Here is a 6,839-nt window from a genome sequence, read left to right on the forward strand (position 1 = left end):
AAAAAGAGTGGAGAGGAAAAGGAGATCTTCTAAAAAGAAATAAAACTGTGAAATCAATAAATTTTTAAACCACAAATTGTGTGGTTTCCACAGGATTTCTGTTGCCACATGTTGTAGTTAATGCTTTATTTGGAAAGTGTTACCTGCATTGAAATAATGCATTATCAACCACTTAAATATTTTCAAGATTCCACCAAAATTCATGACATTTAAGTAAGTTTGAAAACAAATCTTCAAGTTGAAATATTAGAGATCAAAAGATCTAGAGAAATTCTCAAATCCAAGACTTGCATTCCACTCGCTGGTCTCATAGGAATATGCTTTGGTGTTAGCATGAAGACACTGTTTTTTGTAGTCTTAGAGTGTGTGCCAACGTATTCAAAATGAAAAACACTCTGAAAATTACTTGAATGATTAAAACTGGATAGTGACTACTAATTCTCAAAAGTCTGAGGCCAGAAATCAAAGTTTTCTGATGGCGTTCACATGGGAAAGAAAATGTCATAGTTGCAAATGGATTGTGCTTGACTTGAAATCATTCACCTGTTCATTGTTATCATAATCATATCATAATGCCTGTTACCCTGGTTTGGATTGAAATGGTTTTGTCCTTAAAGGGTTTCTGCACATACATTCTAATGACATAACAGACTGCCAAATGTTTGTGCTCCTCAAATTTTAATAATGAATACCTACATTGTTCAAGAGGCATGGACAGACACAGGAATCTGGGATTCTGGTAGATTATGTTACTAGGAATTTCCATGAGAGTACAAGAATTAAATCCCCAAATTCTTTATACCCTAAAGTAAAATTCAGATAGTTTTTGAAGGAGTATAGTGTTTTCAATAAATACCTAAAACAGAAATTCAGAATGATACTGTGATTGAGGCACCAGTAGTTCAGATTTTACTTCATTGCTTTGACAGTCATTTGACTCCACTCTTTTTTAAGGATTAAGATCATCTCGTATCTCTACCCATGAAAATCATATGTAATCTCTTGACAGCTTTCCCAAATGCTTAGCAACTGCTTTTCAATCACAAGGCAATTCACCTCTATTTTTTTTCCTACTTAGTCAAGAGCACTCTATAAACATATGCTTAAATTCAAACCTGTGTTGAATGTAAGTGTTTTGTAATAGCCCTAAACTAAAAGAATATTTCTTTTTGGTGCCCAGTGGTATGAGAAGAGAAATCAATACAATCCTGCTAATGACTGTTATTTTCCTTGACTGGAAAAATAATTCCCAGCATGCTAGAAATAAACTGCAGGCATGTTCCTTACCTCTGAGTGACTACCCTATGGATGATAAATCTAAATTAAGTTAACTGTGCCTTCTACAATTAAAATAGAAATGACAAATGGCTTATTTTTCACACCTATATTTACTTCATAATCCACTTTTTTTCCTCTCCTTGTGTGGGCACTAGTTAAGAAGTTTCCAGCTGCATAAAATAAAAATATCTGTTCTTATTGTCATATCTCCCATTTATTGAGTACTGAATGGGCCACAAACACTGTGATCAACCACTAGTTTATTCAACAATATTACTGAGTATTTATTATACAAGAGATTTGGGCATCAACATTGGGAATACAATAATGAATAAGAAAGATGTGGTCTTCCAATCCTAAAAAGCACATAACCTAGCAATGGACATAGAAAAGTAAACAAGTTCATTGTAAATCCTCGAGAAAAGAGATGCACTGGGTGCAATGGACACACTACATGGAGAGCACCAAAAAAGTTTTCTGGAGACGATATGAGAAGATATTTTATTCATTCAATAAGCATTTATAAAACACCTACCATGTACAAGGCACAATGAGTAGCATTGGGGATAGTGAATGAGATATAAATTCTGTTATCATGGATTTCATTGTTCATTAGGGGAGACTTATAATAAATAAATAAAGTGTAACATGAGGCAAGAATAAGAGGAGTTAACAGTGTAGCAGGGAGTAGGGTTGAGGAAGGAGTGCTAACCCGAGGACTCCCTTTGAGGTGGTAGTTTGGGAAGGACTCTCTGAGAAAGTGGTTGTGAACCATAACCTGAGAGTTATGCACGTGGAGATCTGAGGAAACAGTGGTAGAAAGGCTCTGCAGTAAGGGTGTGCTTGGCATTGTTCAAGTTACAGCAGAAAAGCTAGTGAGGATAGAGTGAGGATGTGATCTGTGGGATACTGAGAGTTTTATAGAGAACAGAATATGCAAGATCTGGTAGGCAGATATTTTTTTTTCTTATTGGGATGAAAAATCTCCAGAGAATTTTGAGTAAGCAAGTGACATGACTTGGGGTGTGTGTGTGTGTGTCTGTGTGTGTCTGTGTGTCTGTGTGTGTGTATTTTTTTTTTTTTTGAGAGATAGGGTTTTACCCTGTTGTCCATGCTGGAATACAGTGGTGCAGTCATGGCTCACTGAAGCCTTGAACTTCTGGGCTCAAGTGATCCTCCTGCCTCAGCCTCCTAAGTAGCTAGGGCTACAGGTGTGCACCACCATGTCCAGAAAATTTTTCTATTTTTTGTAGAAACAGGATCTTGCTGTGTTGCTCAGGCTGTCCTTGAACTCCCGTCCTCAAGTGATCCTTCTGCCTCAGCCTCCCAAAGTGCTGGGATTACAGGCATGAGACAAAGGTTTATACTTTAAAAGATGACTCTGTCATATGAAGCCATCATATGAAGAACAAAATGTAAGATGACCAGAGTAGAAGCAGAGAGATGAGACAGAAGGTTATTACAAAAGTCCAGGCAATGATGGAGATTTGAACTAATATAGTAGTGCTGTAGGTTATGAGAAGTGGTCAGATTCTGTATTTATTTCAAAGGTATTGTTGGCAGGACTTCTTGGTGGATTGGATGTGGTATCTGAACAAAAGAGAAAAAATAGCACCCAAGTACAGCATTGTAACTGGGTAAGAGGTAGGTTTTTTGCTGATTGGGAAAGCCAGTTTTGAGGCAGTGGGCAATGGAGGGTGGGAGAAATGACAAGACTTCCATTTTGTAACTACTAAGATTTTCAGGGAGGTGACCTGAATTGAATCTGAAGGATGTGTAAGAGTTCTTTATGCTTCCAAGGTGAAATGCAGAAATGGGGTTTTACTTTCCCCACAGTCATTCAGTCTAGTTCTTGAGTTGTAACTCAGGTCTGACAGACTCCCAACATCCTATTCTTTCTATCCTGTTCTACTCTTGGTCCTTACCAACCAATCTAGGGATAGTAAGAATTTCCCTGTGAGTTTCTTTAGAATTTATTGGCTTTAAAGAACAGTAGAGCAATGAAAGTAGCACAGTAGTCCACAAAAATATGGATCATAGTTTTGCCTGGTATTATAAGACCACTCCCAGACTAAACTGTAGAGGTGAGAAGCTCTTCCACATCATCATTCTACTGCTGTATTGGATTTATAATAAATGATACTATTATTGTTACATTAAAAGATATCTGTATCTATATCTATATCTATATACACCCCACACACACAGAACACTACATAAACATATACATTTATTTATCCAACTGATTAATTTTCTACACTGGTGTACATCTGTACTATGCAAGTTCTATCTAATTCTGTCTGGAAACAGCAACAACAAAAAAACTCCTGGTTCACAATGAATGTAATCTATTCTTGATATTCTCTATTGCAGCACCCTTTGTGAAATTTATTTAATAATCTACGGTGCCAGAGCAAACCTGTTTTTGTTGCTGCTGCTGCTGTTGGATTTTTTTTTTTTTTTTTTTGAGACGCAATTTTGTTCTTGTTGCCCAGACTGGAGTGTAATGGCATGATCTCGGCTGACCCCAAACTCCACTTCCCAGGTTCAAGTGATTCTCCTGCCTCAGCCTCCCGAGCAGTTGGGATTACAGATATGTGCCACCATGCCAGGCTGATTTTGCATTTTTAGTAGAGATGGGATTTCTTCATGTTGTTCAGGCTGGTCTCGAACTCCAGATCTCAGCTGATCTGCCTGCCTAGGCCTCCCAAAGTGCTGGGATTATAGGCATGAACCACCGCACCTGGCCCAAGCAAACCTTAAATATCAAGTTTAAAACTACATATTTTTATAAACACTTATTTTTAACCCCAGACGGTAGTTCCATATCACATATAAGAATTCCCAAATAATTTAAGAACTATCATTTTTTATTAGCTCTTATAATCGCTTATTAATCCACTGAAGAAATACGTGCTGAGCACCTACTACTCAATACACTGTAGGAGAAACAACAATAAAATGCATGCTCTGACCTCAAGACATATGATTCTTGAGAAACTCCAGATTTAAGTTCACGTGCACAACTGGCCTTGGCTGTTTTAACACCTATATTTTTGTTGTGTAATTTCGTAAGCTAGAAACCTATCGTTACCCAGTGGAACATTCTTTTCTCCATATACATGTCTACCTCCCTCTTATAAGTTCAGTTTCTGGACTACATAGTTTGCTATATAGACTTCTATAGAATTTAAAAGTTTATGTTATATTTGCTGATTTTCTTTTCTCAATTTTCTACCACACTGCAAATACCTTAGAAGCAAAGACTTCTTTATTATTTAATCTTATATAACTTTGACTTTGCAATGTGCTTAGCACATAGTAATCATCCAAAAAGTTACTGTGGAATGAGCAAATGAATTCAATACTGGTATACACTACATGGGGCAATTTAATTTCAGTCATTAAATTTCCTTTATTTAAAGAAATCAGGAGAATGTATTTAGCAACAGGGCTGAGAAGTAACACAGCTAATGATTATTTAATTATTGTATATTTAATATTGATTCAATTTCTTTTTCTTTTTTTTTTTTTGAGACGGAGTTTCGCTCTTGTTACCCAGGCTGGAGTGCAATGGCGCGATCTCGGCTCACCGCAACCTCCGCCTCCTGGGTTCAGGCAATTCTCCTGCCTCAGCCTCCTGAGTAGCTGGGATTACAGGCACGCGCCACCATGCCCAGCTAATTTTTTGTAGTTTTATTAGAGACGGGGTTTCACCATGTTGACCAGGATGGTCTCGATCTCTTGACCTCGTGATCCACCCGTCTCGGCCTCCCACAGTGCTGGGATTACAGGCTTGAGCCACCGCGCCCGGCCTATTGATTCAATTTCTAACTTAATTTGACTAGGTACAACATATGGGTTGCTTTCTTTCAGAAATTATATGTTGAAAATGAAGGAGGATAAAATACTCTATAGTTCTAGAAATCTTCCCAAATGTGAGATTCAAATTAGGTCTTTATATGTTTTGATTCTATTATAGGTGTGTAGTATTTGAATATTAGCATGGTAGGAAAAGGTATCGGGAAGATAAAAAAAAATCTTAAGTTCTTTGGGAGTATGTAGAGGATTGTTTTCTACTAGCAGTAAGAAAACATTGAGCTATGCATTCAGAAAATAAAATCTAGAGGGTTTGATGATTGGTGATGCCACTAAAGCAGAGGAAGACCCAGAGAAACTGGTTAACTGACCAATTTCACATTTATGGGGAAGGTAATAAACTGGATATTACAATTTGGAACATTTCCTAGACAGAGTTGAGGGAAAGAGCAGAAGTATAAATTACCATGTACAAAGGCCAGAAAATAAAAATTAAAAAAAAAAAACCTGGATTGTTTGGAGATTGGACATAAGTTTTTTTAGCTGGAAATGGAGTAATTTGGAGAAGAGGCTTTTTAAAAAATAGACTAGATTCTTAACATAAATGGGTTTCTGTAACGTGCTGAGCCATAGCCTGTTTGCAATACAGAGTCTATTGAGCTTCTTAACAGAGTTGACATGATTAGCTTTGCAAAGATTACACTGTGACAATATAAAGAAATGCTTCAGTAGCTTGGAGGTATTCATTATTGATTTCCCAGCACATGAAAGAATTCCTGGAATCTTGTAGTTTCCCAATTAATCTTTGTGGAATGAATAAACATAATTAGTCAATTGTTAGATAAAATAAATTCTGGTAGTAGAAGAGCTGTGACACTATTTCAGAAGTTCAAGCAAGAGATGAATGGATTTGGAGAAGTGGACCAGATTGGAAGATAAATTAGGTGCAGAATCAACAGACTTTGGTCTGTTGATTTAAATGGAGAAGGCAGAGGAGCAAAGGGAAAGGAGTCTATGATGGATCTTCCGTATTCTCTAAGAAAATATAGAAAGAGGAGAAACAATGCAAAGACAAAGAAAGATTATGAGTTTACTTTTAAAGGGTTTGAACTGGTCATTGTCATAGGATATTAAAATAGGTTCGATAGAAAGGAAGGTGAAAGAAATATTAAATTTCATTTTGTCATTCTAGGAGGCATTTAAACTGGACAAGAGTCTAAGCCATAGTAGTGATAGATGCCATTTCTCAAAGACAGGTTGGGTAGTATAACATGAAAATGGGAAAGCAAAGTTAACCAGAACATTTCTGCTCATAAAGAACCTCCCCTCTAATGAAGAGGACAAATATGGAGACCAGATACTTTACCACAGAGCAAAACATTTCTTCTCATAAAAGAATAAATTTCTGAGCAGATATTTAAGTTGCAGATTAGAGAAAAGTTGTCGGAGAAACAAGATATTGAGACACAATTTTGGGATAAGAGAACAGGAATCGGAAAACACCAAGGAAGAAGAGTTTCATAGAAGATCAGGAGTATTAAAAGTCCTTTATGGTTGTGATTTGCCATACTTTATCTTTTTTGTGGTATTCTTTCTATTACTACTTATTTTGTCTATCCATTTACCTTGTTATGTTGTTCCAGATTCATAGATCCTGATTTTTGTCTTAAGTTGTAGATCACTTCAATTAAAACTTAATGTGGAAGGCAGCAATATATGTAAAACATAAAAGCAGAATTCTC

This window comes from Cebus imitator, unplaced genomic scaffold, assembly GCF_001604975.1.
Source record: "Cebus imitator isolate Cc_AM_T3 unplaced genomic scaffold, Cebus_imitator-1.0 Scaffold624, whole genome shotgun sequence".
Lineage (NCBI taxonomy): Eukaryota > Metazoa > Chordata > Mammalia > Primates > Cebidae > Cebus > Cebus imitator.